Source organism: Schistocerca serialis, unplaced genomic scaffold (genome assembly GCF_023864345.2).
Source record: "Schistocerca serialis cubense isolate TAMUIC-IGC-003099 unplaced genomic scaffold, iqSchSeri2.2 HiC_scaffold_1368, whole genome shotgun sequence".
Lineage (NCBI taxonomy): Eukaryota > Metazoa > Arthropoda > Insecta > Orthoptera > Acrididae > Schistocerca > Schistocerca serialis.
In genome coordinates, this window is record NW_026047589.1 from 41,505 (window position 1) to 63,412 (window position 21,908).

Genomic DNA, 21,908 nt, shown 5'->3' on the forward strand with positions numbered 1-21,908 from the left:
CGGACGTTCAGCTGCATCCTAGCAGTTGCGTCACTACTAAACACGTGGGTCACCAGCAATGTGCAGTGCTATTTGATCCAGGGCGCAGCGTTACAGTCGCGCCCAGAAGCCGCAGCTCATCTCCGCGTCTCACAGCCGTCCACCTGGTGTTAGTACAAGTGTCGCCTCACTGGGCAGTGCAGATGTGTCCATTTTAGCTTGCAGACGATGACGTGTAGCAATTTATGAGCTAACGCAAGTCGTATGTTTTACCGTGTGTATCTGCTAGATACTGCCTCTCATACGGTGGAGAGACTCACTCCTTCTTGTGTCTCGTTCTCCGCACACGAGTTGCCCCTGGCATCGATATAGCACGGGTTTTCTAGCGTCAGCGAAGTCAATATTACACGAATCGAGTCGACATGTTTGCTTGTTACGATGACGGAAGAAGAAGAAATGTGTGTGGAACTTCACTGCATCGGCTGCTCGCCTTTCAGCGCCCCTGTGTCTTATCAGACGAAGGTGACTGTGAAATTGGCAACGAGGCAGAGGTTAACGAACACATGCAAATGGCAACCTTCGACGTCAGCCGAAATAGCTCAGTTGGGAGAGCGTTAGACTGAAGATCTAAAGGTCCCTGGTTCGATCCCGGGTTTCGGCAGGTATTCGTTTTGATGCGACGCCAATGGAATTACTCTGCGTTTGTGATAATGCAACTACCGCTGACAACAAAAATGACTCTCTCCTGTAGCTGTTCTGGTTGTCTAGTGCATGCCATAAGAGGAACTCACTAGACAACTAACTCCCCTAGAAGCAAAAGAATTAAAAATATCCTACCGACTGCATTCCTTTTTCTGTGTCAGGTGGTGAAGAACGTCTTCAACGGAACCGTGAAATGAGCGAAAGCGTGGGAAACATTGCATTCGAAATGCTTGTGAATTTTCCAATTGCCCAGTGAGTGTCGACAAAACACGTAAATTCTCTGCTCCGACGTATGAGGCGTAACAACTAGTGCAATTTGTTGTTGCATCGTGTGCCAGCAGTCTTCGAGAGTGTGTTACGAGCTTAGCGTGATAAGTTTGTAGACAGCATGTAGGCGACGTTTTATTAGTAACGGCCCCATACAGCGATTGCACAACAGTAAAGGACATGAGTCAATGTATAGTTGTGCATTGTGGGAGGTTTTGCAGCCTCGTCTGAGCCCGGATAGCTCAGTTGGTAGAGCATTAGGCTTTTAACCTAAGGGTCCAGGGTTCAAGGCCCCGTCGAGGCGGAAATTTTAACACTTTGGTAGCGATTCGTCTGGTAGCGGTGGAAACGCTACGGAAAATAATGCAGTTACGCCGTTTACTGACACCACAGTGCTTTAAACGGTAGCAGTTGCATGTGTCGGGAGAACACCGCGCTAACGGCAGTCGTGGCCGAGTGGTTAAGGCGTCTGACTCGAAATCAGATTCCCTCTGGGAGCGTAGGTTCGAATCCTACCGGCTGCGTGCGATTTTGCGTACAGAGGAGCAAACATTTTCGCACACATGTGACATGCGTGGGCGAATGCGGGTGCAAACCAGTGACGCCATTCTCAACAAGACGAAAATTTCCGTTTTAAGAATACTGAGTTTTCGCGACGACCGCTGCTTACTGTGGCTATCGGTTCACCTCACACTGACACTGACGCTGGGACTGCAGAAAGCCGTCGCTGAGATCGTGAGTTCACAGATGTGCTCGAAAGTGATGGACAGAGCGAACATTTCATTTTCTTTTTAAGAATCGCAATTTCCATCACTCGAGTGCGGCCAAAGCAGTGGTGCAGCGTTTCTTTTCTTAAGATCTCGCAGCTGCTTGGAGGTATGTCGATCGTTTTAAGACGACAGAAAACTAGCGTCAGCGGTGCGTCAGTGGGAAGTCGGTGAAGTCGCCATCGGAGCCATAAGCCAGTAATTACGACATACGAATCACTCGCACACCGCGCAGCTGTACGATAATGCTCGTGCGTGGGCCCGCATAGCTGAGTCGGTAGAGCGCTAGGTTTTCAACCAAAGGGTCCTGGGTTCAAGTCCCTGTCTGGGCGAAAATTAATACACTTTCGTAACGGCTAATGGAAACCCTACAGAAAAGAGTGAGGCCACGCCGTTTTCTGCCATCAGATTGCTTCTAAAGATGGCGGTTTCAGTTGTCGGGAGTCGCTTCCGCCACCGGCAGTCGTGGCCGAGTGGTTAAGGCGTCTGACTTGAAATCAGATTCCCTCTGGGAGCGTAGGTTCGAGTCCTGCCGACTGCGAAAATTTTCTCGCTCTCAAAAGGCGGACGTTCAGCTGCATCCTAGCAGTTGCGTCAGTACTAAACACGTGGGTCACCAGCAATGTGCAGTGCTATTTGATCCAGGGCGCAGCGTTACAGTCGCGCCCAGAAGCCGCAGCTCATCTCCGCGTCTCACAGCCGTCCACCTGGTGTTAGTACAAGTGTCGCCTCACTGGGCAGTGCAGATGTGTCCATTTTAGCTTGCAGACGATGACGTGTAGCAATTTATGAGCTAACGCAAGTCGTATGTTTTACCGTGTGTATCTGCTAGATACTGCCTCTCATACGGTGGAGAGACTCACTCCTTCTTGTGTCTCGTTCTCCGCACACGAGTTGCCCCTGGCATCGATATAGCACGGGTTTTCTAGCGTCAGCGAAGTCAATATTACACGAATCGAGTCGACATGTTTGCTTGTTACGATGACGGAAGAAGAAGAAATGTGTGTGGAACTTCACTGCATCGGCTGCTCGCCTTTCAGCGCCCCTGTGTCTTATCAGACGAAGGTGACTGTGAAATTGGCAACGAGGCAGAGGTTAACGAACACATGCAAATGGCAACCTTCGACGTCAGCCGAAATAGCTCAGTTGGGAGAGCGTTAGACTGAAGATCTAAAGGTCCCTGGTTCGATCCCGGGTTTCGGCAGGTATTCGTTTTGATGCGACGCCAATGGAATTACTCTGCGTTTGTGATAATGCAACTACCGCTGACAACAAAAATGACTCTCTCCTGTAGCTGTTCTGGTTGTCTAGTGCATGCCATAAGAGGAACTCACTAGACAACTAACTCCCCTAGAAGCAAAAGAATTAAAAATATCCTACCGACTGCATTCCTTTTTCTGTGTCAGGTGGTGAAGAACGTCTTCAACGGAACCGTGAAATGAGCGAAAGCGTGGGAAACATTGCATTCGAAATGCTTGTGAATTTTCCAATTGCCCAGTGAGTGTCGACAAAACACGTAAATTCTCTGCTCCGACGTATGAGGCGTAACAACTAGTGCAATTTGTTGTTGCATCGTGTGCCAGCAGTCTTCGAGAGTGTGTTACGAGCTTAGCGTGATAAGTTTGTAGACAGCATGTAGGCGACGTTTTATTAGTAACGGCCCCATACAGCGATTGCACAACAGTAAAGGACATGAGTCAATGTATAGTTGTGCATTGTGGGAGGTTTTGCAGCCTCGTCTGAGCCCGGATAGCTCAGTTGGTAGAGCATTAGGCTTTTAACCTAAGGGTCCAGGGTTCAAGGCCCCGTCGAGGCGGAAATTTTAACACTTTGGTAGCGATTCGTCTGGTAGCGGTGGAAACGCTACGGAAAATAATGCAGTTACGCCGTTTACTGACACCACAGTGCTTTAAACGGTAGCAGTTGCATGTGTCGGGAGAACACCGCGCTAACGGCAGTCGTGGCCGAGTGGTTAAGGCGTCTGACTCGAAATCAGATTCCCTCTGGGAGCGTAGGTTCGAATCCTACCGGCTGCGTGCGATTTTGCGTACAGAGGAGCAAACATTTTCGCACACATGTGACATGCGTGGGCGAATGCGGGTGCAAACCAGTGACGCCATTCTCAACAAGACGAAAATTTCCGTTTTAAGAATACTGAGTTTTCGCGACGACCGCTGCTTACTGTGGCTATCGGTTCACCTCACACTGACACTGACGCTGGGACTGCAGAAAGCCGTCGCTGAGATCGTGAGTTCACAGATGTGCTCGAAAGTGATGGACAGAGCGAACATTTCATTTTCTTTTTAAGAATCGCAATTTCCATCACTCGAGTGCGGCCAAAGCAGTGGTGCAGCGTTTCTTTTCTTAAGATCTCGCAGCTGCTTGGAGGTATGTCGATCGTTTTAAGACGACAGAAAACTAGCGTCAGCGGTGCGTCAGTGGGAAGTCGGTGAAGTCGCCATCGGAGCCATAAGCCAGTAATTACGACATACGAATCACTCGCGCACCGCGCAGCTGTACGATAATGCTCGTGCGTGGGCCCGCATAGCTGAGTCGGTAGAGCGCTAGGTTTTCAACCAAAGGGTCCTGGGTTCAAGTCCCTGTCTGGGCGAAAATTAATACACTTTCGTAACGGCTAATGGAAACCCTACAGAAAAGAGTGAGGCCACGCCGTTTTCTGCCATCAGATTGCTTCTAAAGATGGCGGTTTCAGTTGTCGGGAGTCGCTTCCGCCACCGGCAGTCGTGGCCGAGTGGTTAAGGCGTCTGACTTGAAATCAGATTCCCTCTGGGAGCGTAGGTTCGAGTCCTGCCGACTGCGAAAATTTTCTCGCTCTCAAAAGGCGGACGTTCAGCTGCATCCTAGCAGTTGCGTCAGTACTAAACACGTGGGTCACCAGCAATGTGCAGTGCTATTTGATCCAGGGCGCAGCGTTACAGTCGCGCCCAGAAGCCGCAGCTCATCTCCGCGTCTCACAGCCGTCCACCTGGTGTTAGTACAAGTGTCGCCTCACTGGGCAGTGCAGATGTGTCCATTTTAGCTTGCAGACGATGACGTGTAGCAATTTATGAGCTAACGCAAGTCGTATGTTTTACCGTGTGTATCTGCTAGATACTGCCTCTCATACGGTGGAGAGACTCACTCCTTCTTGTGTCTCGTTCTCCGCACACGAGTTGCCCCTGGCATCGATATAGCACGGGTTTTCTAGCGTCAGCGAAGTCAATATTACACGAATCGAGTCGACATGTTTGCTTGTTACGATGACGGAAGAAGAAGAAATGTGTGTGGAACTTCACTGCATCGGCTGCTCGCCTTTCAGCGCCCCTGTGTCTTATCAGACGAAGGTGACTGTGAAATTGGCAACGAGGCAGAGGTTAACGAACACATGCAAATGGCAACCTTCGACGTCAGCCGAAATAGCTCAGTTGGGAGAGCGTTAGACTGAAGATCTAAAGGTCCCTGGTTCGATCCCGGGTTTCGGCAGGTATTCGTTTTGATGCGACGCCAATGGAATTACTCTGCGTTTGTGATAATGCAACTACCGCTGACAACAAAAATGACTCTCTCCTGTAGCTGTTCTGGTTGTCTAGTGCATGCCATAAGAGGAACTCACTAGACAACTAACTCCCCTAGAAGCAAAAGAATTAAAAATATCCTACCGACTGCATTCCTTTTTCTGTGTCAGGTGGTGAAGAACGTCTTCAACGGAACCGTGAAATGAGCGAAAGCGTGGGAAACATTGCATTCGAAATGCTTGTGAATTTTCCAATTGCCCAGTGAGTGTCGACAAAACACGTAAATTCTCTGCTCCGACGTATGAGGCGTAACAACTAGTGCAATTTGTTGTTGCATCGTGTGCCAGCAGTCTTCGAGAGTGTGTTACGAGCTTAGCGTGATAAGTTTGTAGACAGCATGTAGGCGACGTTTTATTAGTAACGGCCCCATACAGCGATTGCACAACAGTAAAGGACATGAGTCAATGTATAGTTGTGCATTGTGGGAGGTTTTGCAGCCTCGTCTGAGCCCGGATAGCTCAGTTGGTAGAGCATTAGGCTTTTAACCTAAGGGTCCAGGGTTCAAGGCCCCGTCGAGGCGGAAATTTTAACACTTTGGTAGCGATTCGTCTGGTAGCGGTGGAAACGCTACGGAAAATAATGCAGTTACGCCGTTTACTGACACCACAGTGCTTTAAACGGTAGCAGTTGCATGTGTCGGGAGAACACCGCGCTAACGGCAGTCGTGGCCGAGTGGTTAAGGCGTCTGACTCGAAATCAGATTCCCTCTGGGAGCGTAGGTTCGAATCCTACCGGCTGCGTGCGATTTTGCGTACAGAGGAGCAAACATTTTCGCACACATGTGACATGCGTGGGCGAATGCGGGTGCAAACCAGTGACGCCATTCTCAACAAGACGAAAATTTCCGTTTTAAGAATACTGAGTTTTCGCGACGACCGCTGCTTACTGTGGCTATCGGTTCACCTCACACTGACACTGACGCTGGGACTGCAGAAAGCCGTCGCTGAGATCGTGAGTTCACAGATGTGCTCGAAAGTGATGGACAGAGCGAACATTTCATTTTCTTTTTAAGAATCGCAATTTCCATCACTCGAGTGCGGCCAAAGCAGTGGTGCAGCGTTTCTTTTCTTAAGATCTCGCAGCTGCTTGGAGGTATGTCGATCGTTTTAAGACGACAGAAAACTAGCGTCAGCGGTGCGTCAGTGGGAAGTCGGTGAAGTCGCCATCGGAGCCATAAGCCAGTAATTACGACATACGAATCACTCGCGCACCGCGCAGCTGTACGATAATGCTCGTGCGTGGGCCCGCATAGCTGAGTCGGTAGAGCGCTAGGTTTTCAACCAAAGGGTCCTGGGTTCAAGTCCCTGTCTGGGCGAAAATTAATACACTTTCGTAACGGCTAATGGAAACCCTACAGAAAAGAGTGAGGCCACGCCGTTTTCTGCCATCAGATTGCTTCTAAAGATGGCGGTTTCAGTTGTCGGGAGTCGCTTCCGCCACCGGCAGTCGTGGCCGAGTGGTTAAGGCGTCTGACTTGAAATCAGATTCCCTCTGGGAGCGTAGGTTCGAGTCCTGCCGACTGCGAAAATTTTCTCGCTCTCAAAAGGCGGACGTTCAGCTGCATCCTAGCAGTTGCGTCACTACTAAACACGTGGGTCACCAGCAATGTGCAGTGCTATTTGATCCAGGGCGCAGCGTTACAGTCGCGCCCAGAAGCCGCAGCTCATCTCCGCGTCTCACAGCCGTCCACCTGGTGTTAGTACAAGTGTCGCCTCACTGGGCAGTGCAGATGTGTCCATTTTAGCTTGCAGACGATGACGTGTAGCAATTTATGAGCTAACGCAAGTCGTATGTTTTACCGTGTGTATCTGCTAGATACTGCCTCTCATACGGTGGAGAGACTCACTCCTTCTTGTGTCTCGTTCTCCGCACACGAGTTGCCCCTGGCATCGATATAGCACGGGTTTTCTAGCGTCAGCGAAGTCAATATTACACGAATCGAGTCGACATGTTTGCTTGTTACGATGACGGAAGAAGAAGAAATGTGTGTGGAACTTCACTGCATCGGCTGCTCGCCTTTCAGCGCCCCTGTGTCTTATCAGACGAAGGTGACTGTGAAATTGGCAACGAGGCAGAGGTTAACGAACACATGCAAATGGCAACCTTCGACGTCAGCCGAAATAGCTCAGTTGGGAGAGCGTTAGTCTGAAGATCTAAAGGTCCCTGGTTCGATCCCGGGTTTCGGCAGGTATTCGTTTTGATGCGACGCCAATGGAATTACTCTGCGTTTGTGATAATGCAACTACCGCTGACAACAAAAATGACTCTCTCCTGTAGCTGTTCTGGTTGTCTAGTGCATGCCATAAGAGGAACTCACTAGACAACTAACTCCCCTAGAAGCAAAAGAATTAAAAATATCCTACCGACTGCATTCCTTTTTCTGTGTCAGGTGGTGAAGAACGTCTTCAACGGAACCGTGAAATGAGCGAAAGCGTGGGAAACATTGCATTCGAAATGCTTGTGAATTTTCCAATTGCCCAGTGAGTGTCGACAAAACACGTAAATTCTCTGCTCCGACGTATGAGGCGTAACAACTAGTGCAATTTGTTGTTGCATCGTGTGCCAGCAGTCTTCGAGAGTGTGTTACGAGCTTAGCGTGATAAGTTTGTAGACAGCATGTAGGCGACGTTTTATTAGTAACGGCCCCATACAGCGATTGCACAACAGTAAAGGACATGAGTCAATGTATAGTTGTGCATTGTGGGAGGTTTTGCAGCCTCGTCTGAGCCCGGATAGCTCAGTTGGTAGAGCATTAGGCTTTTAACCTAAGGGTCCAGGGTTCAAGGCCCCGTCGAGGCGGAAATTTTAACACTTTGGTAGCGATTCGTCTGGTAGCGGTGGAAACGCTACGGAAAATAATGCAGTTACGCCGTTTACTGACACCACAGTGCTTTAAACGGTAGCAGTTGCATGTGTCGGGAGAACACCGCGCTAACGGCAGTCGTGGCCGAGTGGTTAAGGCGTCTGACTCGAAATCAGATTCCCTCTGGGAGCGTAGGTTCGAATCCTACCTGCTGCGTGCGATTTTGCGTACAGAGGAGCAAACATTTTCGCACACATGTGACATGCGTGGGCGAATGCGGGTGCAAACCAGTGACGCCATTCTCAACAAGACGAAAATTTCCGTTTTAAGAATACTGAGTTTTCGCGACGACCGCTGCTTACTGTGGCTATCGGTTCACCTCACACTGACACTGACGCTGGGACTGCAGAAAGCCGTCGCTGAGATCGTGAGTTCACAGATGTGCTCGAAAGTGATGGACAGAGCGAACATTTCATTTTCTTTTTAAGAATCGCAATTTCCATCACTCGAGTGCGGCCAAAGCAGTGGTGCAGCGTTTCTTTTCTTAAGATCTCGCAGCTGCTTGGAGGTATGTCGATCGTTTTAAGACGACAGAAAACTAGCGTCAGCGGTGCGTCAGTGGGAAGTCGGTGAAGTCGCCATCGGAGCCATAAGCCAGTAATTACGACATACGAATCACTCGCGCACCGCGCAGCTGTACGATAATGCTCGTGCGTGGGCCCGCATAGCTGAGTCGGTAGAGCGCTAGGTTTTCAACCAAAGGGTCCTGGGTTCAAGTCCCTGTCTGGGCGAAAATTAATACACTTTCGTAACGGCTAATGGAAACCCTACAGAAAAGAGTGAGGCCACGCCGTTTTCTGCCATCAGATTGCTTCTAAAGATGGCGGTTTCAGTTGTCGGGAGTCGCTTCCGCCACCGGCAGTCGTGGCCGAGTGGTTAAGGCGTCTGACTTGAAATCAGATTCCCTCTGGGAGCGTAGGTTCGAGTCCTGCCGACTGCGAAAATTTTCTCGCTCTCAAAAGGCGGACGTTCAGCTGCATCCTAGCAGTTGCGTCACTACTAAACACGTGGGTCACCAGCAATGTGCAGTGCTATTTGATCCAGGGCGCAGCGTTACAGTCGCGCCCAGAAGCCGCAGCTCATCTCCGCGTCTCACAGCCGTCCACCTGGTGTTAGTACAAGTGTCGCCTCACTGGGCAGTGCAGATGTGTCCATTTTAGCTTGCAGACGATGACGTGTAGCAATTTATGAGCTAACGCAAGTCGTATGTTTTACCGTGTGTATCTGCTAGATACTGCCTCTCATACGGTGGAGAGACTCACTCCTTCTTGTGTCTCGTTCTCCGCACACGAGTTGCCCCTGGCATCGATATAGCACGGGTTTTCTAGCGTCAGCGAAGTCAATATTACACGAATCGAGTCGACATGTTTGCTTGTTACGATGACGGAAGAAGAAGAAATGTGTGTGGAACTTCACTGCATCGGCTGCTCGCCTTTCAGCGCCCCTGTGTCTTATCAGACGAAGGTGACTGTGAAATTGGCAACGAGGCAGAGGTTAACGAACACATGCAAATGGCAACCTTCGACGTCAGCCGAAATAGCTCAGTTGGGAGAGCGTTAGACTGAAGATCTAAAGGTCCCTGGTTCGATCCCGGGTTTCGGCAGGTATTCGTTTTGATGCGACGCCAATGGAATTACTCTGCGTTTGTGATAATGCAACTACCGCTGACAACAAAAATGACTCTCTCCTGTAGCTGTTCTGGTTGTCTAGTGCATGCCATAAGAGGAACTCACTAGACAACTAACTCCCCTAGAAGCAAAAGAATTAAAAATATCCTACCGACTGCATTCCTTTTTCTGTGTCAGGTGGTGAAGAACGTCTTCAACGGAACCGTGAAATGAGCGAAAGCGTGGGAAACATTGCATTCGAAATGCTTGTGAATTTTCCAATTGCCCAGTGAGTGTCGACAAAACACGTAAATTCTCTGCTCCGACGTATGAGGCGTAACAACTAGTGCAATTTGTTGTTGCATCGTGTGCCAGCAGTCTTCGAGAGTGTGTTACGAGCTTAGCGTGATAAGTTTGTAGACAGCATGTAGGCGACGTTTTATTAGTAACGGCCCCATACAGCGATTGCACAACAGTAAAGGACATGAGTCAATGTATAGTTGTGCATTGTGGGAGGTTTTGCAGCCTCGTCTGAGCCCGGATAGCTCAGTTGGTAGAGCATTAGGCTTTTAACCTAAGGGTCCAGGGTTCAAGGCCCCGTCGAGGCGGAAATTTTAACACTTTGGTAGCGATTCGTCTGGTAGCGGTGGAAACGCTACGGAAAATAATGCAGTTACGCCGTTTACTGACACCACAGTGCTTTAAACGGTAGCAGTTGCATGTGTCGGGAGAACACCGCGCTAACGGCAGTCGTGGCCGAGTGGTTAAGGCGTCTGACTCGAAATCAGATTCCCTCTGGGAGCGTAGGTTCGAATCCTACCGGCTGCGTGCGATTTTGCGTACAGAGGAGCAAACATTTTCGCACACATGTGACATGCGTGGGCGAATGCGGGTGCAAACCAGTGACGCCATTCTCAACAAGACGAAAATTTCCGTTTTAAGAATACTGAGTTTTCGCGACGACCGCTGCTTACTGTGGCTATCGGTTCACCTCACACTGACACTGACGCTGGGACTGCAGAAAGCCGTCGCTGAGATCGTGAGTTCACAGATGTGCTCGAAAGTGATGGACAGAGCGAACATTTCATTTTCTTTTTAAGAATCGCAATTTCCATCACTCGAGTGCGGCCAAAGCAGTGGTGCAGCGTTTCTTTTCTTAAGATCTCGCAGCTGCTTGGAGGTATGTCGATCGTTTTAAGACGACAGAAAACTAGCGTCAGCGGTGCGTCAGTGGGAAGTCGGTGAAGTCGCCATCGGAGCCATAAGCCAGTAATTACGACATACGAATCACTCGCGCACCGCGCAGCTGTACGATAATGCTCGTGCGTGGGCCCGCATAGCTGAGTCGGTAGAGCGCTAGGTTTTCAACCAAAGGGTCCTGGGTTCAAGTCCCTGTCTGGGCGAAAATTAATACACTTTCGTAACGGCTAATGGAAACCCTACAGAAAAGAGTGAGGCCACGCCGTTTTCTGCCATCAGATTGCTTCTAAAGATGGCGGTTTCAGTTGTCGGGAGTCGCTTCCGCCACCGGCAGTCGTGGCCGAGTGGTTAAGGCGTCTGACTTGAAATCAGATTCCCTCTGGGAGCGTAGGTTCGAGTCCTGCCGACTGCGAAAATTTTCTCGCTCTCAAAAGGCGGACGTTCAGCTGCATCCTAGCAGTTGCGTCACTACTAAACACGTGGGTCACCAGCAATGTGCAGTGCTATTTGATCCAGGGCGCAGCGTTACAGTCGCGCCCAGAAGAGAGTTGCGCTTGAGACGCGCTAGTGTGAGGAGGTACCGTCCGCTCCGCCAAGCTAGCGATTGTTTACAAGTGGTGTTTGTGTCCGTCGCGTATCGTACTACTGTTCTGTGCCTGCGTGTTGTTGTGTCTTTCGTGTTCACGTTCGATGCTGTTAGCCCGTTAAGGGTTAATTAGCGATATGTCTCGTCAGTGTCCCAGGAAGAATACCCTGAAATTTGAATTTGATAAGTCAACCCGTGCTCTGCAACCAAGCTCCCTCGAGATCCACGAATGGATTGTCGATGTCATCGGGATAACTACAGAACAGGTCCACACTGCCTATTACGATTTGGAACAATACTGTTTCTTCGTCAAGCTGCACAATCCTGTTATTATGGAGCGACTGCTGCTGAAATTCGGGGGACGCATTGAATTTCGCCATCGGAACGGAACTGTGAGTATCGTTACGCTTTCAAATGCTGATGTAGAGTTGAAAAATGTCCGTGTATTCAATCTCCCACCTGAAGTTGAAAATTGCTACCTGAAGGAGGTTTTGTCGAAGTACGGTGACGTCAGGTCTGTTAGAAATGAAATGTGGTCCAGGGATCATAAGCTGCAGTGTTATAGCGGGGTGCGATCCGTTGAAATGGAAGTAAAGGTTAATATCCCGTCGCACATTATGGTGAGTGGATACAAGGGGCTAGTTACCTATACCGGACAAATTCCCACGTGCCATATTTGTAACGAGAGTGGTCACCTGAGGCAGGATTGTCCCCGTCGCATGTTTGTTTTAAAAAACAATTTGCAACAGCGACAGCGGCTTACATTTAGTGATGTCCTGATGCGAAGTAATGTAGAACAGCCCGTTGTCTCTCTGAATTCCGATACCGTGCAAGATCCCACTTTAGTGAACGACAGTGCAATGATAATGCCTATTGTAGAGGAGCAATCTGCCCCTGCTGCTAGTGACCGTAGTGCCTCCGGCAATAAGCGTCCTCGGGACTCAGCCGATATTTCTTCAGATGAGGAAGGTTCCGGTCACACCCACTCTGTGCAAAAGCAAAAAGCCAGTAATGACCCAGCACTCGAATCAGCCATTGCACTGGAGGCGCAATCAACAGGCCACCCTCATGACAATGTTCCATTATCAGCTAATGATGTCGTCGCTGACATGGAACCGGTCGAGGGAGCCATGCAGGCATCAATTCCAGAAGGACCCGAAAATACGAATCAGGAATGTGCTCAACATACTGAAGGCACTTCCTCGCCTACGGTAGAACAAGGCACTAAGGTGCAACTTGTTGCTCAAGTCGGTAGTAGTGATCACGTTCAAGACTTCAATGACCCCCACAGTGCTGCCCAAAAACAAGAGGGACCTGCACGAGGGACAGGCATTCCAAATACAGCCGGAACCGCGCAAGACACACAGCGGCGCCGCCTGAAGCCGCAGCCAAACGTCAACGTCGGCAGGGCGCAGGCGAAACGCAACGGGAGCACACAACGGCAAAAATCACCTGACAGTAAAGGAGTTGGAAATCCTGAAGTGTCAGTCAGTGTAGATCAAGACACTCGCAAAGATAGACATACAGCCTCCGCAGCTTCACAAACAGTAGTGAAGTAGCAGCGGATTTCCGACTGGATCTTCTTCCCCTACAAACATTGTACACATTGGGCGAAGTGTAAATCTCGGATTTTGTACTCACTCTACTTTGCCGACCATACATGACCATTAACCTTCTCGGATGAGTCAAGCTTATAAAATATTAACTATTAACGTTAACAGGATAACGTCCGATTTGAAAAAAGTTGTGTTAAAACAATTTATCTATGAAACAGAGGCGGATGTTGCTTTGTTGCAAGAAGTGTTATTCACTGATTTCACCGTGCCCGGTTTTCAAATATTTTATAATGTCCTACCGGACGCAAATACAGGAACCGCAATTTTAACTCGTGAAGGTATACCGGTGATGTTGTTGGATAAACTAGTTACAGGAAGAGGCCTAAGTTGTCAAATATTTGATGTCACTGTTGTAAATGTTTATGCACCGTCTGGTACCACCAACAGAGCTGCGAGAGCTCAATTCTTCAAGGAAGACATAATCTACTTGCTGAGGAAAAATCCTGCGTCTGTAATACTTGGTGGCGACTTCAATTGTGTAGTTAACAGGAAAGATCAGGTACCGCATTTTAACTACTCCAAGGAGCTGCATGACTTAATCAAAAACATGAAGTACAAAGATGCATGGGAAGTAAAATTCCCTACGCTAGTCAAATTCACGCATTTCACTTCGACATCATGCAGTCGGATAGATAGGCAGTATGTGTCGGAGAATCTAAGTCATAACGTGTTGGACGTGGAAGTAATCCCGACATACTGCTCGGACCACTGTGGGTTATCTGTGACTATCAATTTAGCAAAGCAACCTACGAAATTTTACCGTAATCAGTGGATGCTTAACATTGCCCATCTCAATGATGACGAATTAGAAGAGTGGGTCACAGCCACATGGACGGCATGTTTGAAATCAGTGCATAAATACGGATCTAAAATCGAATGGTGGGTCAAGTTTGCCAAACCTAAACTTAGGCAAACCTTAAAATCATACAGTTTTCAAAAAACTAGAGATGGCAAAAAGACAATCGAATTTTATTATACGGTATTGCGAGAACTACATGACAAACACAACGTAGCTAATACTCATCTAGAGCAAATTCGCAAAATAAAAGCGAAGCTTCTAAGTATCACACGACAGCAGTTAGAGGGATTAAAGCTTAAATCAAAGGCAAAGTCTCTACTACAAGCAGAAACTACTTCAATGTTTCACCTGATCAAACACCAACTTAATAGGCGACGCAGTTTTATTGAAGACCTCACACTCGAAGACGGGACTGTACTTACAGACCAAAATGACATAGTGCGCGCAATCCAACAACATTTCGCTCACCTCTACACTAAAGACCCGACTGACGAGACTGCAAGTACTGAAATGTTGCACTTATTAACGGAAAAGATCACTAATGAAGAAAACAACTGTCTGATTGCTGCATTTGCAGAAGACGAAATATTTAATCTCGTAAAGGCGTCACCTTCCAACAAATCGGCGGGTCCAGATGGATTACCAAAAGAATTTTATCAAAAGTTTTGGCATATAATTGGTTCCACATTCACGGATGTAATAAACGAAACCTTACATGGAGGAGACTTACCAACTGAACTTAAGGAAGGAAAACTGGTCTTGATTCCGAAAAGTACAGGACGAAAGAAAATCGATAATTTTCGCCCATTAATGTTGATGAACTATGATTACAAGACCATTGCCCGAGCACTTAAGGAGAGACTCACACCACTTCTCAGAACAGTAATAAAAGGCCATCAAGCCTGCTTCCCGGGCCGGACAATCATGTCAGTCATCTCCGAATACAGGGACCTTGTTTCTATCGTCGCAGTCACCGACATCAGGTGTGCGCTATACTTCATCGATTTCTGCAAGGCATTTGACCATGTCAGCCACCGGTACGTGGATCTCATATTTAAACACCTGGCTTTTGACGATCGAGCAGTTAGTGTAATCCATCAGATGATGACCGGCATAACTGCAAAGGCTTACGTAAACGGGCAGCCGACGAAAACTATTCATATACAGAGGGGCGTTCCACAAGGGAGCCCATTATCAATGCTTTTGTATGTTCTTGCGCTTGAGCCTTTGCTACGGCAACTCAGAGACAAATTAAGTGGCGTCACAATATCCGGGGTCACGCTTACAGCAAAAGCATATGCCGATGACGTGGGCGTCGTCCTTCGACACGGAGGTGACATTACAATTCTGGAAGAGACGATACGTCAATATAGTCGCGCCTCTGGTGCAAAGGTGAACATACGTAAGAGTAAAATCTTAAACTTAAGAGGATTTGACAGGGTACGCAGCCAATGGGCTACACTAGTTGATTCCCACAAAGCACTAGGTATTACTATAAACAATTGTCCTATGAAGATGGCTGCAGTAAATTGGCGGGACACGGCAAACAAAATACAGGGTGCGTTCAACGAACTTTGTTGGCGATCCGCGAATTTATTGCAGAAAGTTCAATTAATTAACACCTACATGTTTTCTAAAGCCTGTTTTGTAGCACAAATATTCCCAGCACCGAAATTACAGGTGAAAAAGGTACTGCGACTTGCCCATAGATACTTGTGGAAAGGCAACATTTTTAAAGTTAGACTCGACAGTGTGACCAAAGCAAGAATGATGGGCGGTTTAGGGCTAACTAATTTGGTCAAAAAAGCATCTGCACTTTACGTCAAAAGAACCCTGTTTATGATTAATAAGGACAGAAATAACATTACCTCCAGACTCTTCACAATTGTCCAGCCAGGTTCCCTGCAACCCCCGGTGAATGTGGGCCGACTAAACAACAAACTCACGCATGTCAAGGAATTTTATATTGAGGTCAGCTACTTAGAGGCAGGCACGGTGTACAAGTCACATATAACTACAAGAGAGATTCTAAATACATGGCACAAATCGGATACACAAAATACCATAGAAATCAAATATCCGAACGTCATATGGCGTACCGTATGGAAAAATATTAGCCTCAAAATCCATTCAACAGACGTGGCTTCCACTTGGTACAAGGTCGTCAGCGACACTGTGCCAACAAATGAAAAACTTTATCGAATAGGACTCAGTGATACACATCACTGCATTAAGTGTGGATTAGTGGACACACTTCAACACAGATTCACGTGCAGTGGACTAGTACACAATTGGACTTGGATCAGAAGAAAGATGGCACTCCTCACCAGAAGTGATGGCCGCAATTATACGCCACAAATGCTGTTACAGCCTGAAGAGATATTTTTCCCAGAACGGAAAAATAACACTGTCATGTGGCTCATGGGTCACTACACACATTACGTCATTGGTAGAAATGGATCTGACAATTCAATTGATTTCATGGTCTACATGGAATCAGCTTACTGGGAATCCAAAAAATTCAGTAACCATAAAAACCTCTACGGCAACATGTTGAATATAGTCTTCGAGAAAACAGGCATAGGATAACAACGAACCACAACACGACAGAAACTATAAGGAAGTCAATGGCCAACAGTGACTCAGTAAACTATTATTGATCATTGAGAAATGATATACGAAAATAACAAAAACAAAACAAAGTGGTTAAGGCGTCTGACTAAAAAAAAAAAAAAAAAAAAGTGGTAGAGTGTCTGCTTCGCATGCAGAAAGTCCTGGGAAAAAAAAAAAAAAAAAAAAAGTGGTTAAGGCGTCTGACTTGAAATCAGATTCCCTCTGGGAGCGTAGGTTCGAGTCCTGCCGACTGCGAAAATTTTCTCGCTCTCAAAAGGCGGACGTTCAGCTGCATCCTAGCAGTTGCGTCACTACTAAACACGTGGGTCACCAGCAATGTGCAGTGCTATTTGATCCAGGGCGCAGCGTTACAGTCGCGCCCAGAAGCCGCAGCTCATCTCCGCGTCTCACAGCCGTCCACCTGGTGTTAGTACAAGTGTCGCCTCACTGGGCAGTGCAGATGTGTCCATTTTAGCTTGCAGACGATGACGTGTAGCAATTTATGAGCTAACGCAAGTCGTATGTTTTACCGTGTGTATCTGCTAGATACTGCCTCTCATACGGTGGAGAGACTCACTCCTTCTTGTGTCTCGTTCTCCGCACACGAGTTGCCCCTGGCATCGATATAGCACGGGTTTTCTAGCGTCAGCGAAGTCAATATTACACGAATCGAGTCGACATGTTTGCTTGTTACGATGACGGAAGAAGAAGAAATGTGTGTGGAACTTCACTGCATCGGCTGCTCGCCTTTCAGCGCCCCTGTGTCTTATCAGACGAAGGTGACTGTGAAATTGGCAACGAGGCAGAGGTTAACGAACACATGCAAATGGCAACCTTCGACGTCAGCCGAAATAGCTCAGTTGGGAGAGCGTTAGACTGAAGATCTAAAGGTCCCTGGTTCGATCCCGGGTTTCGGCAGGTATTCGTTTTGATGCGACGCCAATGGAATTACTCTGCGTTTGTGATAATGCAACTACCGCTGACAACAAAAATGACTCTCTCCTGTAGCTGTTCTGGTTGTCTAGTGCATGCCATAAGAGGAACTCACTAGACAACTAACTCCCCTAGAAGCAAAAGAATTAAAAATATCCTACCGACTGCATTCCTTTTTCTGTGTCAGGTGGTGAAGAACGTCTTCAACGGAACCGTGAAATGAGCGAAAGCGTGGGAAACATTGCATTCGAAATGCTTGTGAATTTTCCAATTGCCCAGTGAGTGTCGACAAAACACGTAAATTCTCTGCTCCGACGTATGAGGCGTAACAACTAGTGCAATTTGTTGTTGCATCGTGTGCCAGCAGTCTTCGAGAGTGTGTTACGAGCTTAGCGTGATAAGTTTGTAGACAGCATGTAGGCGACGTTTTATTAGTAACGGCCCCATACAGCGATTGCACAACAGTAAAGGACATGAGTCAATGTATAGTTGTGCATTGTGGGAGGTTTTGCAGCCTCGTCTGAGCCCGGATAGCTCAGTTGGTAGAGCATTAGGCTTTTAACCTAAGGGTCCAGGGTTCAAGGCCCCGTCGAGGCGGAAATTTTAACACTTTGGTAGCGATTCGTCTGGTAGCGGTGGAAACGCTACGGAAAATAATGCAGTTACGCCGTTTACTGACACCACAGTGCTTTAAACGGTAGCAGTTGCATGTGTCGGGAGAACACCGCGCTAACGGCAGTCGTGGCCGAGTGGTTAAGGCGTCTGACTCGAAATCAGATTCCCTCTGGGAGCGTAGGTTCGAATCCTACCGGCTGCGTGCGATTTTGCGTACAGAGGAGCAAACATTTTCGCACACATGTGACATGCGTGGGCGAATGCGGGTGCAAACCAGTGACGCCATTCTCAACAAGACGAAAATTTCCGTTTTAAGAATACTGAGTTTTCGCGACGACCGCTGCTTACTGTGGCTATCGGTTCACCTCACACTGACACTGACGCTGGGACTGCAGAAAGCCGTCGCTGAGATCGTGAGTTCACAGATGTGCTCGAAAGTGATGGACAGAGCGAACATTTCATTTTCTTTTTAAGAATCGCAATTTCCATCACTCGAGTGCGGCCAAAGCAGTGGTGCAGCGTTTCTTTTCTTAAGATCTCGCAGCTGCTTGGAGGTATGTCGATCGTTTTAAGACGACAGAAAACTAGCGTCAGCGGTGCGTCAGTGGGAAGTCGGTGAAGTCGCCATCGGAGCCATAAGCCAGTAATTACGACATACGAATCACTCGCGCACCGCGCAGCTGTACGATAATGCTCGTGCGTGGGCCCGCATAGCTGAGTCGGTAGAGCGCTAGGTTTTCAACCAAAGGGTCCTGGGTTCAAGTCCCTGTCTGGGCGAAAATTAATACACTTTCGTAACGGCTAATGGAAACCCTACAGAAAAGAGTGAGGCCACGCCGTTTTCTGCCATCAGATTGCTTCTAAAGATGGCGGTTTCAGTTGTCGGGAGTCGCTTCCGCCACCGGCAGTCGTGGCCGAGTGGTTAAGGCGTCTGACTTGAAATCAGATTCCCTCTGGGAGCGTAGGTTCGAGTCCTGCCGACTGCGAAAATTTTCTCGCTCTCAAAAGGCGGACGTTCAGCTGCATCCTAGCAGTTGCGTCACTACTAAACACGTGGGTCACCAGCAATGTGCAGTGCTATTTGATCCAGGGCGCAGCGTTACAGTCGCGCCCAGAAGCCGCAGCTCATCTCCGCGTCTCACAGCCGTCCACCTGGTGTTAGTACAAGTGTCGCCTCACTGGGCAGTGCAGATGTGTCCATTTTAGCTTGCAGACGATGACGTGTAGCAATTTATGAGCTAACGCAAGTCGTATGTTTTACCGTGTGTATCTGCTAGATACTGCCTCTCATACGGTGGAGAGACTCACTCCTTCTTGTGTCTCGTTCTCCGCACACGAGTTGCCCCTGGCATCGATATAGCACGGGTTTTCTAGCGTCAGCGAAGTCAATATTACACGAATCGAGTCGACATGTTTGCTTGTTACGATGACGGAAGAAGAAGAAATGTGTGTGGAACTTCACTGCATCGGCTGCTCGCCTTTCAGCGCCCCTGTGTCTTATCAGACGAAGGTGACTGTGAAATTGGCAACGAGGCAGAGGTTAACGAACACATGCAAATGGCAACCTTCGACGTCAGCCGAAATAGCTCAGTTGGGAGAGCGTTAGACTGAAGATCTAAAGGTCCCTGGTTCGATCCCGGGTTTCGGCAGGTATTCGTTTTGATGCGACGCCAATGGAATTACTCTGCGTTTGTGATAATGCAACTACCGCTGACAACAAAAATGACTCTCTCCTGTAGCTGTTCTGGTTGTCTAGTGCATGCCATAAGAGGAACTCACTAGACAACTAACTCCCCTAGAAGCAAAAGAATTAAAAATATCCTACCGACTGCATTCCTTTTTCTGTGTCAGGTGGTGAAGAACGTCTTCAACGGAACCGTGAAATGAGCGAAAGCGTGGGAAACATTGCATTCGAAATGCTTGTGAATTTTCCAATTGCCCAGTGAGTGTCGACAAAACACGTAAATTCTCTGCTCCGACGTATGAGGCGTAACAACTAGTGCAATTTGTTGTTGCATCGTGTGCCAGCAGTCTTCGAGAGTGTGTTACGAGCTTAGCGTGATAAGTTTGTAGACAGCATGTAGGCGACGTTTTATTAGTAACGGCCCCATACAGCGATTGCACAACAGTAAAGGACATGAGTCAATGTATAGTTGTGCATTGTGGGAGGTTTTGCAGCCTCGTCTGAGCCCGGATAGCTCAGTTGGTAGAGCATTAGGCTTTTAACCTAAGGGTCCAGGGTTCAAGGCCCCGTCGAGGCGGAAATTTTAACACTTTGGTAGCGATTCGTCTGGTAGCGGTGGAAACGCTACGGAAAATAATGCAGTTACGCCGTTTACTGACACCACAGTGCTTTAAACGGTAGCAGTTGCATGTGTCGGGAGAACACCGCGCTAACGGCAGTCGTGGCCGAGTGGTTAAGGCGTCTGACTCGAAATCAGATTCCCTCTGGGAGCGTAGGTTCGAATCCTACCGGCTGCGTGCGATTTTGCGTACAGAGGAGCAAACATTTTCGCACACATGTGACATGCGTGGGCGAATGCGGGTGCAAACCAGTGACGCCATTCTCAACAAGACGAAAATTTCCGTTTTAAGAATACTGAGTTTTCGCGACGACCGCTGCTTACTGTGGCTATCGGTTCACCTCACACTGACACTGACGCTGGGACTGCAGAAAGCCGTCGCTGAGATCGTGAGTTCACAGATGTGCTCGAAAGTGATGGACAGAGCGAACATTTCATTTTCTTTTTAAGAATCGCAATTTCCATCACTCGAGTGCGGCCAAAGCAGTGGTGCAGCGTTTCTTTTCTTAAGATCTCGCAGCTGCTTGGAGGTATGTCGATCGTTTTAAGACGACAGAAAACTAGCGTCAGCGGTGCGTCAGTGGGAAGTCGGTGAAGTCGCCATCGGAGCCATAAGCCAGTAATTACGACATACGAATCACTCGCGCACCGCGCAGCTGTACGATAATGCTCGTGCGTGGGCCCGCATAGCTGAGTCGGTAGAGCGCTAGGTTTTCAACCAAAGGGTCCTGGGTTCAAGTCCCTGTCTGGGCGAAAATTAATACACTTTCGTAACGGCTAATGGAAACCCTACAGAAAAGAGTGAGGCCACGCCGTTTTCTGCCATCAGATTGCTTCTAAAGATGGCGGTTTCAGTTGTCGGGAGTCGCTTCCGCCACCGGCAGTCGTGGCCGAGTGGTTAAGGCGTCTGACTTGAAATCAGATTCCCTCTGGGAGCGTAGGTTCGAGTCCTGCCGACTGCGAAAATTTTCTCGCTCTCAAAAGGCGGACGTTCAGCTGCATCCTAGCAGTTGCGTCACTACTAAACACGTGGGTCACCAGCAATGTGCAGTGCTATTTGATCCAGGGCGCAGCGTTACAGTCGCGCCCAGAAGCCGCAGCTCATCTCCGCGTCTCACAGCCGTCCACCTGGTGTTAGTACAAGTGTCGCCTCACTGGGCAGTGCAGATGTGTCCATTTTAGCTTGCAGACGATGACGTGTAGCAATTTATGAGCTAACGCAAGTCGTATGTTTTACCGTGTGTATCTGCTAGATACTGCCTCTCATACGGTGGAGAGACTCACTCCTTCTTGTGTCTCGTTCTCCGCACACGAGTTGCCCCTGGCATCGATATAGCACGGGTTTTCTAGCGTCAGCGAAGTCAATATTACACGAATCGAGTCGACATGTTTGCTTGTTACGATGACGGAAGAAGAAGAAATGTGTGTGGAACTTCACTGCATCGGCTGCTCGCCTTTCAGCGCCCCTGTGTCTTATCAGACG

The 21,908-nt window shown here is 48.4% G+C and overlaps 28 non-coding genes across 28 annotated transcripts; all 28 read left to right on the forward strand.

Annotated features, from left to right (window-relative positions):
• The first annotated feature begins 567 nt into the window (after positions 1-567).
• Positions 568-640, forward strand: Trnaf-gaa (transfer RNA phenylalanine (anticodon GAA)). The gene has a single exon. It is a non-coding gene; the product is annotated as a tRNA-Phe (tRNA).
• A 539-nt stretch (positions 641-1,179) lies between these two features.
• On the forward strand, positions 1,180-1,252 carry Trnak-uuu (transfer RNA lysine (anticodon UUU)). Its single transcript has one exon. It is a non-coding gene; the product is annotated as a tRNA-Lys (tRNA).
• A 138-nt stretch (positions 1,253-1,390) lies between these two features.
• Positions 1,391-1,472, forward strand: Trnas-cga (transfer RNA serine (anticodon CGA)). Its single transcript has one exon. It is a non-coding gene; the product is annotated as a tRNA-Ser (tRNA).
• A 702-nt stretch (positions 1,473-2,174) lies between these two features.
• Trnas-uga (transfer RNA serine (anticodon UGA)) lies at positions 2,175-2,256 on the forward strand. Its single transcript has one exon. It is a non-coding gene; the product is annotated as a tRNA-Ser (tRNA).
• Positions 2,257-2,846: 590 nt separating this feature from the next.
• Positions 2,847-2,919, forward strand: Trnaf-gaa (transfer RNA phenylalanine (anticodon GAA)). Its single transcript has one exon. It is a non-coding gene; the product is annotated as a tRNA-Phe (tRNA).
• A 539-nt stretch (positions 2,920-3,458) lies between these two features.
• Positions 3,459-3,531, forward strand: Trnak-uuu (transfer RNA lysine (anticodon UUU)). The gene has a single exon. It is a non-coding gene; the product is annotated as a tRNA-Lys (tRNA).
• Positions 3,532-3,669: 138 nt separating this feature from the next.
• Positions 3,670-3,751, forward strand: Trnas-cga (transfer RNA serine (anticodon CGA)). Its single transcript has one exon. It is a non-coding gene; the product is annotated as a tRNA-Ser (tRNA).
• A 702-nt stretch (positions 3,752-4,453) lies between these two features.
• On the forward strand, positions 4,454-4,535 carry Trnas-uga (transfer RNA serine (anticodon UGA)). Its single transcript has one exon. It is a non-coding gene; the product is annotated as a tRNA-Ser (tRNA).
• Positions 4,536-5,125: 590 nt separating this feature from the next.
• On the forward strand, positions 5,126-5,198 carry Trnaf-gaa (transfer RNA phenylalanine (anticodon GAA)). The gene has a single exon. It is a non-coding gene; the product is annotated as a tRNA-Phe (tRNA).
• A 539-nt stretch (positions 5,199-5,737) lies between these two features.
• Trnak-uuu (transfer RNA lysine (anticodon UUU)) lies at positions 5,738-5,810 on the forward strand. The gene has a single exon. It is a non-coding gene; the product is annotated as a tRNA-Lys (tRNA).
• Positions 5,811-5,948: 138 nt separating this feature from the next.
• On the forward strand, positions 5,949-6,030 carry Trnas-cga (transfer RNA serine (anticodon CGA)). Its single transcript has one exon. It is a non-coding gene; the product is annotated as a tRNA-Ser (tRNA).
• A 702-nt stretch (positions 6,031-6,732) lies between these two features.
• On the forward strand, positions 6,733-6,814 carry Trnas-uga (transfer RNA serine (anticodon UGA)). Its single transcript has one exon. It is a non-coding gene; the product is annotated as a tRNA-Ser (tRNA).
• Positions 6,815-7,404: 590 nt separating this feature from the next.
• On the forward strand, positions 7,405-7,477 carry Trnaf-gaa (transfer RNA phenylalanine (anticodon GAA)). The gene has a single exon. It is a non-coding gene; the product is annotated as a tRNA-Phe (tRNA).
• A 539-nt stretch (positions 7,478-8,016) lies between these two features.
• Trnak-uuu (transfer RNA lysine (anticodon UUU)) lies at positions 8,017-8,089 on the forward strand. The gene has a single exon. It is a non-coding gene; the product is annotated as a tRNA-Lys (tRNA).
• Positions 8,090-8,227: 138 nt separating this feature from the next.
• On the forward strand, positions 8,228-8,309 carry Trnas-cga (transfer RNA serine (anticodon CGA)). The gene has a single exon. It is a non-coding gene; the product is annotated as a tRNA-Ser (tRNA).
• A 702-nt stretch (positions 8,310-9,011) lies between these two features.
• On the forward strand, positions 9,012-9,093 carry Trnas-uga (transfer RNA serine (anticodon UGA)). The gene has a single exon. It is a non-coding gene; the product is annotated as a tRNA-Ser (tRNA).
• Positions 9,094-9,683: 590 nt separating this feature from the next.
• Trnaf-gaa (transfer RNA phenylalanine (anticodon GAA)) lies at positions 9,684-9,756 on the forward strand. Its single transcript has one exon. It is a non-coding gene; the product is annotated as a tRNA-Phe (tRNA).
• Positions 9,757-10,295: 539 nt separating this feature from the next.
• On the forward strand, positions 10,296-10,368 carry Trnak-uuu (transfer RNA lysine (anticodon UUU)). The gene has a single exon. It is a non-coding gene; the product is annotated as a tRNA-Lys (tRNA).
• Positions 10,369-10,506: 138 nt separating this feature from the next.
• Trnas-cga (transfer RNA serine (anticodon CGA)) lies at positions 10,507-10,588 on the forward strand. The gene has a single exon. It is a non-coding gene; the product is annotated as a tRNA-Ser (tRNA).
• Positions 10,589-11,290: 702 nt separating this feature from the next.
• Positions 11,291-11,372, forward strand: Trnas-uga (transfer RNA serine (anticodon UGA)). The gene has a single exon. It is a non-coding gene; the product is annotated as a tRNA-Ser (tRNA).
• Positions 11,373-17,419: 6,047 nt separating this feature from the next.
• Positions 17,420-17,492, forward strand: Trnaf-gaa (transfer RNA phenylalanine (anticodon GAA)). The gene has a single exon. It is a non-coding gene; the product is annotated as a tRNA-Phe (tRNA).
• A 539-nt stretch (positions 17,493-18,031) lies between these two features.
• Positions 18,032-18,104, forward strand: Trnak-uuu (transfer RNA lysine (anticodon UUU)). The gene has a single exon. It is a non-coding gene; the product is annotated as a tRNA-Lys (tRNA).
• Positions 18,105-18,242: 138 nt separating this feature from the next.
• Trnas-cga (transfer RNA serine (anticodon CGA)) lies at positions 18,243-18,324 on the forward strand. Its single transcript has one exon. It is a non-coding gene; the product is annotated as a tRNA-Ser (tRNA).
• A 702-nt stretch (positions 18,325-19,026) lies between these two features.
• Positions 19,027-19,108, forward strand: Trnas-uga (transfer RNA serine (anticodon UGA)). Its single transcript has one exon. It is a non-coding gene; the product is annotated as a tRNA-Ser (tRNA).
• A 590-nt stretch (positions 19,109-19,698) lies between these two features.
• Trnaf-gaa (transfer RNA phenylalanine (anticodon GAA)) lies at positions 19,699-19,771 on the forward strand. Its single transcript has one exon. It is a non-coding gene; the product is annotated as a tRNA-Phe (tRNA).
• Positions 19,772-20,310: 539 nt separating this feature from the next.
• On the forward strand, positions 20,311-20,383 carry Trnak-uuu (transfer RNA lysine (anticodon UUU)). The gene has a single exon. It is a non-coding gene; the product is annotated as a tRNA-Lys (tRNA).
• A 138-nt stretch (positions 20,384-20,521) lies between these two features.
• Positions 20,522-20,603, forward strand: Trnas-cga (transfer RNA serine (anticodon CGA)). The gene has a single exon. It is a non-coding gene; the product is annotated as a tRNA-Ser (tRNA).
• Positions 20,604-21,305: 702 nt separating this feature from the next.
• Positions 21,306-21,387, forward strand: Trnas-uga (transfer RNA serine (anticodon UGA)). Its single transcript has one exon. It is a non-coding gene; the product is annotated as a tRNA-Ser (tRNA).
• Positions 21,388-21,908: the final 521 nt, after the last annotated feature.